Source organism: Chenopodium album, chromosome 2 (assembly GCF_948465745.1).
Source record: "Chenopodium album chromosome 2, dcCheAlbu1.1, whole genome shotgun sequence".
Lineage (NCBI taxonomy): Eukaryota > Viridiplantae > Streptophyta > Magnoliopsida > Caryophyllales > Amaranthaceae > Chenopodium > Chenopodium album.
This window is the reverse complement of record NC_137835.1, coordinates 25,632,129-25,645,946: the sequence shown is the minus strand read 5'-3', so window position 1 is coordinate 25,645,946 and position 13,818 is coordinate 25,632,129. Positions and strand designations below refer to the sequence as shown.

At 37.5% G+C, this 13,818-nt stretch overlaps 1 protein-coding gene across 2 annotated transcripts in view; it reads right to left on the bottom strand.

The window, feature by feature from the left end:
- The window catches only part of LOC145597505 (uncharacterized), a 60,362-nt gene extending 52,090 nt beyond the window's left edge, over window positions 1-8,272 (bottom strand). Inside the window, exons 1-2 of one of the 2 annotated variants that reach the window (XM_081653702.1) lie at window positions 5,059-5,153; window positions 4,679-4,971 (exon numbers count right to left, since the gene is read on the bottom strand). The gene's annotated coding sequence lies outside the window, so the exon portion shown is untranslated. Of the gene's footprint in view, window positions 1-4,678; window positions 4,972-5,058; window positions 5,154-8,104 lie in introns of those variants that run through there. The other variant, XM_081653695.1, reaches the window with a different exon arrangement.
- Between the last annotated feature and the right edge of the window lie 5,546 nt (window positions 8,273-13,818).

Below are 13,818 nucleotides of genomic sequence, written 5' to 3'. Positions count from 1 at the left end.
GACCAAGCCAGTCTAGGGGAGGAAAAGGGCACCTTTTCTCATTTTTCTTTATCTTCTTTTTATTTTGTTACAAATTTGGTTTTCTATTTTGCATCGACCTACTTATTAACCAATTTGAGTCTAATGTTTCCTGCCCTTGTTTAAAGCGCGTTACAAACCTAATGGCCTATGTTTACCAACCCTTTTAGTTAGTGAAGCATTGGAATGTGAGATTTGAGTTTTGAGAGTGTTGAAATTGAACAAGAAATTTTGTGAATTGGTTTAAGTACGATATTGAAAGTTGAGCATGAAAAGAAAATGCAAAAAAGTTTGAGAAGAAATATGCAATTCAAGAAAATCAAATGAAGTTTCAAGAAAAAGCCGTCCATAGTTTAAAAAAAACAAAAGGCAAGGACACAAAATAAGAGCTAAAAAAAATACATAAAAATATTTTAGTTTGGTTTCGTTTTCTTCCCTAGTTTAAGCATTAAGGACAATGCTTCGTTTAATTTTGGGGGGGGGGGGGGGGGGAGCGTTACTTCGGTTTTGGTATATATTGTGTTAGTGTTGAATAGACTTGGGGGAGATGGCATTATTGGTATTTTGTTTGATATTTTGTGACTTCTTTAGTTTGTTTTTGAGAGTTGGCCACTCTTTTGCTTCACTTAGGAAATATCACCAAAATTTTCAAATTTTTACCCCGCCTTAACCCTTAGCCTTATGTTACAACCCAATAAAAGCCCCTTAGACTTTAGTGGGGTTAGGTAAAAGAACGGTGGAGGGAGATAGACTTCAAACCTATTGAGAGAGTATGCATAGTTGAGATGTCGGGATTACCTTCTCTAAGTTTTTCATTTCTTTATCTTTTTCCGGTTCCTTTGTGGAATCATGAGAAGCTAGCTTAAGGGTTGATTTGAACCTAGTGGAGAGAACGCGGCCCGATTGGTTTTGGCTAGGGTGGATTGTGTCCCTATTAGTTCTCTATGCTTATCATATATTATGTTTCAATCAACCATTCACATCTTGGAATGTCCATACATTTGTCTATTTAGAAAGGTTTGCATTCATTGGTGCTTGTTCCTATCTCTTGTCCAAATATGAACTTTGTGTTTTCTTTCTCTTTTTATGTTTCTTTTTCTTTTTCTTTTCTTTTTATTGCCTTGCCTTGGTTTTTATTTAAAGTTGTTGGTTAAACTCTTAGGACACCCTCACGAGAGCACACTCGTCCTCTAGGGCGATCTAGGGGTTTAAAGGGCTTGTCTTTAGTTGCTAAAATTGACCGTGATTCCTACGAAAGTGAGTTAGTGTACATTCTTGTCTCCTTTAGTGTCTTAGATTTGCTTGAATGATTCACTTTCCTTCTCCCGTGTTTCATGTTAATTTTCTCGAGGACGAGCAAAAGGTAAGCTTGGGGGAGCGTTACTTCGGTTTTGGTATATATTGTGTTAGTGTTGAATAAGCTTGGGGGAGATGGCATTATTGGTATTTTTGTTTGATATTTTGTGACTTCTTCAGTTTTTTTTTTAGAGTAGGCCACTCTTTTGCTTCACTTAAGAAATATCACCAAAATTTTCAAATTTTTACCCCGCCTTAACCCTTAGCCTGGCCTTACGTTACAACCCAATAAAAGACCCTTAGACTTTAGTGGGGTTAGGTTAAAGAACAGTGGAGGGATATAGACTTCAAACCTATGGAGAGAGTATGCATAGTTGAGATGTCGGGATTACCATCTCAAAGTTTTCCATTTCTTTATCTTTTTACGGTTCCTTTGTGGAATCATGAGAAGCTAGATTAAGGGTTGATTTGAACCTAGTGGAGAGAACGCGGCCCGATTGGTTGGGCGAGGGTGGATTGTGTCCCCATTAGTTCTCTATGCTTAGCATATGTTATGTTTCAATCAACCACTGACATCATGGAATGTGCATATATTTGCCTATTTAGAAAGGTTTGCATTCATTGGTGCTTGTTCCTATCTCTTGTCCAAATATGACACTCGTCCTCTAGGGCGATCTAGGGGTTTAAAGGGCTTATCTTTAGTTGCTAAAATTGACCGTGATTCCTACAAAAGTGAGTTAGTGTACATTCTTGTCTCCTTTAGTGTCTTAGATTAGCTTGAATAAATCAATCTCCTTCTCCCGTGTTTCATGTTAATTTGCTCGAGGACGAGGAAAAGGTTAGCTTGGGAGAGTTTGATAAGTGACTTTTATGTCACTTTTAGGGGTGTTTATTGAATAGTTTTCCATCTTATTTTCCATAAATTTAACTCTTTTTATCCTTTATTTCTATTATTTTCTTATTCTTGTCTTTTGTCTTTTATTCGAGTGTTTTGGTAATTTATAGTGTTTTTGTGTTTAGTATCTTTATTTGATTAGTTTTAGTTTATTATCGTATTTTTAGTTAATAATTCCTAGTTTCTCTCTTTTTATTTATTTTCTTTTAGTTTCTAGTTTGTTTTCTTTATTTTATGTTATTTCATTTAATTTTATTATTTCTTTAGTTTTAGTATTTTATTTTACTTTATTTATCTAATTTTATTTTATCTTTTGATAATCCCCTCGTGTTTGATTTTTGGTTGTAGGTGTGTTCGGATTGATGCTCGATTTCCGTGATTAAAACAAGTTCGAAATTCCGGGTTTGAGTCAAATGTGTCCAAGCCAAGCATCATGGGCTCACCAGTGCTGCCCCCTTCACCACACAAACCAGCAGCCGCACCACCACCATCACCCACCAATATCACACGCCATTTCCCCTGCTCCCTCACGATCCTTAATCAACTACCAAACTACACCACCGCAATAACCAATCCCCTGCTCCCTCACGATCCTCAATCAACCACTAAGCTGCACCACGCAACAACCAATCCTCTGCTCCTTCACTCAACGCAGCGCAATCAACCACCACGCAGCCATAACAGCCACCCAAACAACCTGAACCACCAACACCTCACAATACCTACATTACCCACAAATCACGCAACCCAACAACCACAAGCAATCACAGCCTCCACAGCCGCTACAACCACCAACTTTACCTCAACAATCAAGGTCTCCCCTGCTCCAGCAAGAACCGCAGCAACCCACCTTCATTTACCACCGCAATCAACCACTTTCAGCCACCCAAATCACCAGCAAACCCATCCCAACCACATCCACCCAATTACAACAACAGCAACGCAACTAAAACCACAAACACCACGCACCGCAGCCTCCGTTAGCCACCAAAACCACAACAAAAATTGCAGCCCGCAATTCGCCCAACACCCTAACCACTCACCAATTAAGCCACGCAACTCACAGCAACCCAAACCACCAGCCGCACCTCCGTTCTCAATCACCTCTAACAGAGCAGCCAATTCGCGGCCGCGCAACCCTGTCAGAAAGCGCACAAAATGGAGTCCAAAATTAGAGTTGAGGAAGTAAGTTTGCGCGACCTCTACGCGACGTCTTCGCAGGCGCACAAATGTGGGTCAATCACGAGCTTTTCACGTGATTTTATTGAAATTTGGACGACCACGATTCCTTTAATTAATCCAAAGGCCGAGAATCTGGTGATGCTAGATGATGATGATGTTGATTTACGGTGGTGATCAAGACGATTGTTTGTTGTTGATAATGGTGAATGAGAGTAGCAAGTGAATGGAGAAAGGGGGTGGAATTCGTGGGTCTGGTGGGAATATTGGGGGTTTTAGGGTTATTTTATTTTAGTTTTGTTTTTAAATTTAGTTTTAATTACTTTTATTTATTTTATTTTATTTAACTTGTATTATAAATATCCCTTTGGGGTTATTTTCTCATAACTTTCAATCAATATTATTTTACCTAGATTAGATTAGTTTAGCCTCTTTTATTTTCTCTCTTAGGGTTAGATTAGGATTTTCTCTCTCTAGTTTAGGAGTATTTGTAGAGAGAGAAAGCTTGGATTTCCATGGAGTTTTTGAGAGGTTGAAGAAGCAACATCTATTCAATGAGCATTTTCTAACTTTCTCTCATCTTTATTTCTTTGCTTAATTCTTAGTTTTTGCTTTTTGTTTGTTGATTTGGGTAGATTAATTAGTTTGTTTGTTTAATCTTGTTTTTATTCTTATTTTACCTTGTTTTCCATGTCTTTCTTCATTATGCTAGCTTAGGTCTTGTTCTAGGGAATTAGATGAAGGTTATATTAATGAATTGAATGATTGATTGTGATTAGTATGAAATTGTTTCTTGATTATTGTGTATGGGTGACACTTTTATGGATTAGAATCTTCCTAGCTAATCGATTCTATGATCTTAATTGTGCCTTCAATAAATTGTGCGAGAGTGTGTTGGTTGAGAGACCTAATTTCTTCCATACCTTTGCTAGGCTAGTTGCACGAGAGTGAATTAGTTTAGTAGGATAATTAACATGCTTAATTGTGCGAGTGTGAGTTAAATGTGTTGATGTTCCTAATCGAGGACATTTTCATATATTTGTATGATGTTGTTTAATACATTGATGTGATTGGATTCCTCTTTCCCTAGTATAAGTTATTTGCTCTTAGTAGTGTTAGGTTTAATGTCCCTCTATCTCACAACCTTTCCTACTAGTCTAATTTGCACAAATTGATACACTTAGTGTTCGTGGTTCGACCCTTTACTTGCCACTAACTAGTTTAGTTTAAGTTTAGGTATTATAAATTTCTAATTTTGTTAGGGTTAGTAGACCAACGACCTACTCTTACCCTCGATCAAGGCGGTTTATACCATCCAGCTGAACCTCCTCCTCCTTCCCATGGCGCCTCTTTTCTCCTGCTGAGCCGACAACAGTAGTGGGTTGCTTAAAGCCCCCCTTTGATGCCTGATTGGCATCCGGTTTGCTGACCTCCCTGTCAACTTCGAGAGTAGAGCCGTCTCCTCTTTTAGGCTTGTGAGCAATGTGCTTCCGGTTCTTGCCGGATGCACTCACATCACCCGTCCCAGTGTTTTGGATTTTGGATTGGGATTGCTTAGAGGGAGAAGGTCTTGTGGAGCCACCCTGCATTAGCAAAAGGAAACTGCGTCAGAAAACAGGTGGGCAAAAGATTGACCTTGCTAAAAAATATCAAGTATTATAAACAGCTACCTTGGGGTCCCGGCTGTTTTTTGCTCGTCACCCGCTCGATTAAAGACGTTCGAGCGATATTTCGCCGCAGAGACGGCAGCCGGCTTCCTCGTTGCTAAGATCTTTTCCATGGCTTTGTCTGCACCCAAAACAAGAGTCAGAATTTATAAACAAGCATTGAAAAACAATTTAAAGTTGCATTTAATCAGACGGCCGACTACCTCTCGGCATCTCAGAGCTTAGACCACAAGCGGCCAAGAACACCCCATCCTCTAACCACTTGTATAGGGGAATGTAGCTCTAAGGGACGACTATTTTCTCACCCTAATCATTTTTCCGGACGGACACTTTGAACAAACCCGTGTCAAAAATTTCCTCCTAGGCCCGCCTAGGGAGAGGGGGCAAGGCAATTTTGCCAGCCAGGAGGGGCGGATCCTTGTTCCACCTATTGTATTTTCGATTCGGTCAGCTATCAGAGGAGTGGACTATGTAGAACTTTGTTCTCCAATCCTTCCACTTGTTTTCCTTGCCGACTTCCATCATTTACCCCTTGAAGGTGGACAAGGTGTACCAGCCTTCGCCACCTTTGGCCGGCGCTCGGCTGAGATAGTGCATGTGGGTGAATTCCTAAAAGCTGGGCTCTCTACGACCGGATGTAGAGGGAAGCGCAAACCGTCTTGGAGGATCGCCTCGTAGCAGCCGAATGCTTGGTCCTTATAGTTGGCCAAGATCGGCCAGGTTATTGTATCATCCTTGTTCGGCATAGACAAGGAAAAGCCATGACCCATTACGGTCTTGCACCTAAAGTTGGCAAGGCCGAATGTCATAGAAGTCCTCTTGCTTTGCGAAACATGGTGATAGTAGGGAGTGCGCTCCAGGCGCCTAGAAGCACTCGGCTCGGCTTAGCCTTCTCCCCTCTCAACTTACAAGGACTCCTCTGTAGTGCTTATCTTTGCTCTGACCTCCTTTAAAGTAATGGAGGCATTTTCAGAGGATGACGAGGCCGAATCGTCATCAGCGCTCTCCCCAGAGCTGGGGGACTGTTGATTGGGGCCAGCAGGGTCCTCCCCTAGACTCTCTTCCGACGCCTGTTCTGAAGACTCGGACTTGCATTGACTGTCGGCTTCCCGCAGTATTGTATCGCTGGGGATGCCGCTCGAAGAAGGGGAAGAATAATAAGTTGAAGTTTTGGGAAGGTCAGATGAAGGGTTTGGGGTGTTTTCAGAGATTTCACTGGCAGGCACCCTAATGGAGCCATAAGAATTGATAGTCTCACTGTCCGAATGGTAAAAGGAACCACCCGCCCTATATCTCCTTGTTGTTTGCTTTGTTCTGGCCATCGTGTCCTGCAGATGCACAGACACTGTTGGATTTGGAGATGTACTTAAAGCAAAGTTCTCGAACGAGCATTCGACACTCCTAGTTCTAGATTCAGCCGTCTCCGGTGACCTGCTGATCGCTAACCTAGGCCGTCACGAGTGCGTTTGGGAAACCATTTTGATAAAGAAAAATGCAAAAAAATAAGTAAAAGAAGAGAACAGGCGGTTACCTTAGAAGAAGGCACTAGGAGACGCTTGGTTTGCTGGAACAGACGGACAGAAAGCTGAGCGTCAGATTCTTGATAAGTTTAAGTCTTTGAGAGTATTTGAAAGTTAGAAGTCCATAGATTCTCACTACTACAAAATAAGCTAAAGAGACACGTCCAAATAAGCCAAAGAGACTGCCTTAGAGGCGGTCTCTAGCTAAGCGCTCGCTTTGACAAAGAGACTGCTTTATTAGGGGCGGTCTCTAGAATGAAAAAGTGAGACTGCCTATTGAAGAAAAGCGGTCTCTAGAATAGGAAAAGTGAGACTGTCTATTGAAGAAAAGCGGTCTCTTTTTATACAAAACTTAAACCACTTATTGAAGTTAGGCAGTCTTTTTATATAGAAAAGAGAGACTGCTTATAGAACTTAACCGGTCTTTTCGTGTCATTTAAAAAAATAAAAAAAAAACTTATTTAATTTAATATTTAATATTTAAATTTCAAATTATATTTAAATTTAACGTTTTATACATATACGAAGTATATGGTACATACAACAAATAACACAACCCAATGTACAAAGTATCAAAAAATCTTTAAATCCTAATACGCATCTTTAGCGTGAGCTTCAAATATTCATATCGTGTTGGACGGTTTATTTAGCTTTGAATATGAACTTACCCACTGCACATGCTCATATGCTCATAAGCTGCAATTAAAATAAAATAAAAAAGAATTAATGAAATAACATAACCCATCAAATCCAACCCAAAAAATTGTAAATAACAACTACCTTCATCTCAAATCCAGAAATTCAAAGACATAGAAATTAACTTCCCTTAGAAAAACTACTCATTCCTATTGAACTTATAAAATTCATCACTACCAAATAACTTACCAAAAATGAAAGAAAAGCATTAAAAAAAATTAATTATATCAACAAAATAGTTTTTCTTCCTAGCTAAACAAATCTAAATCAATGAAATAACATAACCCATCAAAAACAAATATTCAACTCAATAAAAACATCATGTTAACCCTAAAAAATCAATTATACCTGATATATAATTTCAACTTCAAATTCATTGATAATTTCAAGAACTTGATATTTAGGCATAGAACTAAAAATTGTAACTTTAAGAAATTATAATCATAATTGTAATCGTAAAATCGATGAAGATGATAAATTGATGATAAATCAAAAAGTCAAATCTAGGGAACAATTAGAAAAAGGAGAAGAAAAAGACTAACTTTGCGATTGAAAAGGAAATCTCCAAGAGCGACGGCACCGAAAATTCCGGCGGTGACAACCACGGTGCTGCTGAGCAAACTCCATTTTTTGTATATCATTTTTCCTTTTTCTGGGTTTTACTCACTCACTCCTGATTCTTTCGTTCTGTTTCTTCTTCTTTTGATGATGTGCTTTTTGTTTTTTTTTAATTACTCAACATTATTTAAACTTTAATTCTTCGTTGAAAATCAACAAATTCATAAAAATAATTAATTATAAAGATAAGATGAAGAGGAGAGAGACAGACAAACCTTAGAAGCCAAAGAGAGAGTATTGAGGGAAGGAGGATACAAGAAAAGGAAGGTTGGAGGCTGGAAGCAGGAAGCAGGAAGCTACGGAGTAGGGTTTTGTGGAGGAGGGAGAATTAAAAAAATAAGAGGTCATATCTAATGGAGCAGGCTTGGGGTAAAGAGAATCGAAGAGAAACGATATGTAAGAAGAATAAAAAAAGGCAAGAGACCGCCTAACTTAATAAGCGGTCTTAAGTTTAGATTCAAAGACCGGTTTTTTAATAAAACAGGTCTCTCTTTTTTAATAAAGAGACCTGTTATCTTCAATAAAGGGTCTCAATTAATTTTAGACTCTCAAATCAAATACTAAAGAGACCCGTTATTTGTATCATTGGGTCTCCTGAATCAAAGAGACCGGTTATTGAATAAAACGGTCACTTAGTTTGGGTCTCTTTGACCATTTTTGTAGTAGTGTCTCCAAGATTCGCAAAGGCATGAATCCAAGGGGGGGGGGGGTCAAACTTTATATTTATAGAGGGGGTAAAAACCTAATTTTTCCCTCCAACAGTAAATTTGACATCTGTCTCAAGCGACACGGGGCAAGTGCGTGTCCCCTGTGAGGGGCAAATGATTTGGGTATTTTTACCAAACCAGCTGGCCTAATCCGAGCCATCCACGTGTCATTGGAAGGGGCGCCACCCTAGCCCTAACAGATGGTGACACTGAAGGAGTTATATCTTCGTCGTGTGCAATTACTAAATATATAAATGGATCAAATTATGCAATTACTAACGATATTTGGACTAGTAAAATAGCCTAAAGCCCAATTGGACGGATCCTATAAGGTCACACAAAGGGGCTAGATCGAGCATTAGAGGACGAGGCCCATCATGGGCCTCATCACTCTAGGTGGTCGACCATGTAGTGGATTAGAAGGAGTTTTGGGCTTCGTGCCCTAGTCTAATTATAATGAGATTATAAATAGACTAGGTGCCTAGGTTTGAAGCAAGGAAGCAATTAACTGATCATTGTGATCAAACCTTAATTAGCAAACACGAAACCCAACCCTCTCATAGTCCTCTCTCTCACACGGCTCTCTCCTCCTCCTAGGCGCCGGTTGTGTGTCGTGGTGGTGGTGGTTCGTGCGGTGGTCGGTTGTCCGTAAAGGTGGTGATCGCGGTTTTCCTCAATCACTCGACCAATCTAGTATTGGTGGACGGCTCGTTCGAATCTCGTGGACTAAGTAGAGGAGCAACGCTTGGGGCTCTATTCTCTCCCTGATTTTCCTGTCGAATAGCTTCGTGGAATTCACGCGTCAAAGGTATGATTATGTGTCTTGTGTGTTATGCATGTGATTCTTGGGATTGGTACTTGTTTGAATATGATTCATGTTATATCGGCTGCGTAGTACCTATAAACTCCTACAGTGGTATCAGTTAGCCTCTTGCATGAACGCGCTAGATCATAATAATACGATTATTTGATGTCCACGTTAATTTTATAATCAATTAAGAGGGAGAAATTAATTTAATTATGGTTCAATTATTATATTTAATGTGATTAAACTTTTGGAATTGATTAAATGTGATTTAATTATGCTCAAAATAGCCATGAAGAGACCGAATTTTAGCCCTAATATGTTTGGAATTTTCGAAACCCCTCACCCTAAATTTTGAATTTTTTGAAAAACCTAGCCCTAAGATATGATTTTTGTGCTTGATTTTGATTTAATTCGATTTATTTTATGATTCATAATTTTAATCGAATTGATTTATGCATAAAAGGGTTTTGTGTATGATCATCAATTTAATTTTAAAAGTTAGAATTAAATTGAGTATTAATTTTATACAGAACCCTAATTTTAAAGTTGAATGTGATTTAATTTTAATCTTATGGACTGATTTAATTTAATTATGATAAGTGTTATTTTAAATAAATTAAAACACAAAAAAATAAAAATAAAAATAAAAATAATTTGTTTTGGTGGTCGGCAACCGCGGCTGGGTGGCGCAGCCACGGCGGCTGCCGACCAGATGACAGTCCGAGAGGGAGGGAGGGAGGGCAGGCGGTCCGGGTGGATGTGGGCAGCAGCGTGCAAGCGTTGCACGACTGCTGCCACGGCTGCCAGAGCAGCTGCCCGCTGCTGCCTTGCGGCAGTGGCTGCTGTTAAGGCAGCCAGCCACCGTGGCTAGCTTCGGCTAGCCACCCACGGTGGCCGGCGATGGTGGCTTGCGGTTTTTCAAAAAAAAAAAATATTAATTATCCTATTTTAAAATTATTTCAAGATAATTGTGAATTATTTTGGGATAAAATCAGTTTTATTTTGGATAAGTTAAAATATTTTGAAAATATGATCTTTTATTTTTAAAAAGGATAAAGTTGGTATTATTTGGATAAAATCTTTTATATTAGGATAAAATCAAATATTCAAAAGTTGTTATATTTGATATTATCCATATTTAAAGTTGTTAAATTGGTAATTATCCTAATTAAAGTGGTTAATTTTGGATAAGATTTATTAGGATATTCTGAGCATATTCCAAAAGGATAATAATTGATTTAAATAATGTGATTATCCCATAATTAGATTAGGATATAATTGATTTTAAAATTATTTGATTGGCTAGTAATTAGGATAGAATATCCTAAATTTGTTAGGATAATCATGAAAGATTAAATATGATTTATCTTTCTAGATTAAAATATGATTTAATTCTATCTCATGACTAAATTAAATATATGATATTTAATAAACGGTCATGAATAATATATGATATTATCTAATTATGATTAAAATATGAGATATTTTAGGAAATGCGTTGACTTTATTATGAACATTCGATGTTGTAGTTTAGACAAGCATGTTGAGTGATTTATTATATCGCACTTTTATAATATATGATATTATGTTGCTATATATAGACTAGTATGGCCCATAGATTCTTAAATACGATATGCGCATCGTGATGTATTTTTGTAATCTAAAATACGGTCTGCGTACCGTTAAGTATTTTTGTAACTTTTATTTAAAGTAAATAGAATAGTTATTTAAATAGTGTTGGTCCAAAGAAGCTTATGAAGTGAAGGCCCAAAGGAGCAAGGTGGATGGAGATCCATGGTGATTCAAGTGGGAGCTTTTTCATTTCTAGTTTTCTTAGGACTAAGGGGCCATACTATGTCATGATTTATTGCATTAGTAGATTATGCATGTTAGATTTTATTCATGTTGATTGATGATGCGCTAGAGTTCACTAAATAATCACAGCATAATAAATCTAGGTCCTAGTAATATTGAGATAGCTTTTCCAATTAAAAACCCGATGAAACCTTTGACATTTTATGATGGGTCATGCCTCAGCTGGGTGTCATATTATATCTTAGGGGAGTGGGGGTAAATCACGTTTTACACTTTTAATTGGTTATACTCAACAAGGTTACCTAAAGAGTTTAGAACCTTGAAGCTAGGGGTAATTATTAAGCATGTGATGATTAATTATTCAACCAAGAGTTACAAGAGTTGTAATCAGTAAAGAGTTTACTCACCTTGAAAATGTAATGATTGATGGTAGGGCCTTAGTCCGGTCAATTATTGAACAAATAAAGGATCTTGGAATCACTTAAATTCAATTGGGATCAATTAATTATTGAATAAAGTTTTTTAAAGTTACCAAATGAATGCGTCTATGGTACTTTAATTTTAAATTAAACATAATTATTAAACTTTGCCTTATTTTGACTTAGATGGGTAGCCGTAACCACAATGACAATAACTTTACAACCTTCGACCATTCCTTGAGAAGGATAGGTTGACAGGGGAGAACTTTTCCACTTGGGAAAGAATGCTAAGACTTGTTCTGAAATCTGAGGGTAAAGAGGATATCATTGATACCCCATTACCAGGACCTCTGCTAGAAAATCCAACTGTGGCAGAGATCAAGAAGCACAAGGAAGCTCATGACAGAGCTATACCTATCACTTGCTTAATGATTGCTACTATGGAGCCTAGTCTTCAAAAGCGTTTTGAGGACCAGGATGCCTATTCAATCAGGAAAGAACTCAAAGCTTTGTTTAAGAAACAAGCTAGAGTTGAAAGGTATGAGCTCCATCGTGAGATTCTGGATTGTAGGATGGAGAAGGGAGCCACAGTTCATGATCATGTTTTCAAAATGATCGGCCTAATTCAAAGTATGGAGAAACTGGGGCACCCATATAGTGATGATTTGGCAACAAACATCATTCTCCATTCACTACCAGAAAGTTTTAACCAGTTTATCATGAATTTTAACATGACTGCCACTGCAAAGACTATGAATCAATTGCATGAAATGCTGGTTAGTGCTGAGAAACAAATCCCTAAGGAACCTAAGAAGGAAGTTCTTATGATTCAAAAGGGAAAGGGGTTCAAGAAGAAGGGGCAAAATGCTAGTGCCAAGAGCAAGGGCAAGCAAGTTGCCAAGGCTCCTGAAAAGCCTAAGACGACTCCAAAGCCCACGGCTGCAAGTGAAAGTGAATGCTTTTACTGCCAGAAGAAGGGGCATGGAAGCGAAATTGCCAGAAATACCATGACTTCCTTAAGAAGAATGGAGCATTAACCTCAGGTATAATGTTATAAACATTTAACTTTCAGTTAGGTATGTGATACCAAGTTGCAGTGCTTAACATAGTGATGTTGCGCAGGAACTGCAAACAACTGAAGCTAGCTTGGAAATGGAGCTTGAAGGTGCACTAGAAGTATTTTGAGTGGCTAGAGATAGCTTCATAGTTATAAATTTTGATTAGTTTATCATGATTTTAGAACAATTTCCAGTTTTGATGAGACAATATTTCGGTTTTCTTGTTTTGAATACTGAATTTGGCTTACTTGGCTTGGACAAGTGTTGATCCATGACCAAGGTAATAAATTGTTTTCATTTTGCTAGATATGAGTTAATTTTGTTTTATGACATTGATATACGTAGATCACAAAATAATTTAGATGACTCAAAATACACTTACTTATAACAAGTAAGGCTAGGTCACATTAACTATTTGCACATCCAAAGTTATGGATGGACTCTCATTCTTATATGATTATGAATCACTTGAGAATTAGAATGAAGTCATGCTTGATAAGTTTTAGTAGAAAGGGTAAAAGAAGCTAAAATGACCTTTTTGGTACTCATATATATGATGTATGTGAATCAATAAGTTCAAAATTAGCAAAGAGATTTAACTATTTCACCGCTTTTACTGACGATTTAAGTAAATATATCGATAATTACTTAATGAAGTAAAGCTTGGAAACATTGAAAAGTTCAAAATTTCCAAATGAAATGTAAAATCAGTTTGAGATAAAAAAATTTAACACCACAATATGATTGTTGTGATAAATATTTAACTCAAAAAGGAATGATCATCTAAAGGGATTTGTTGAATTAGTTCACAATCCAGAAACATTACAACTAAATTGTATGTTTATGAAGAAGGAATCAAACTTTGCTTGCCATTGTTCGATCCAAAATTTAATGATTTACAAATATCATTTTGAGGATATGCATTAGAACAACAACAATTGCAAATATACTAAACAAGAAACTTAACCAAAGCAGAAGAAAAAATGTCATAAGAGTTATGATTTGGAAATGTTCCAAAAGTTATCTTTTCTAAATAGGATTAAGGGTTATGAAATCAAAGTAAAATGTTTACTAAGATGACATAATATACCCTAAATCAGAAAAGTAGTTCTTCATGGGTTT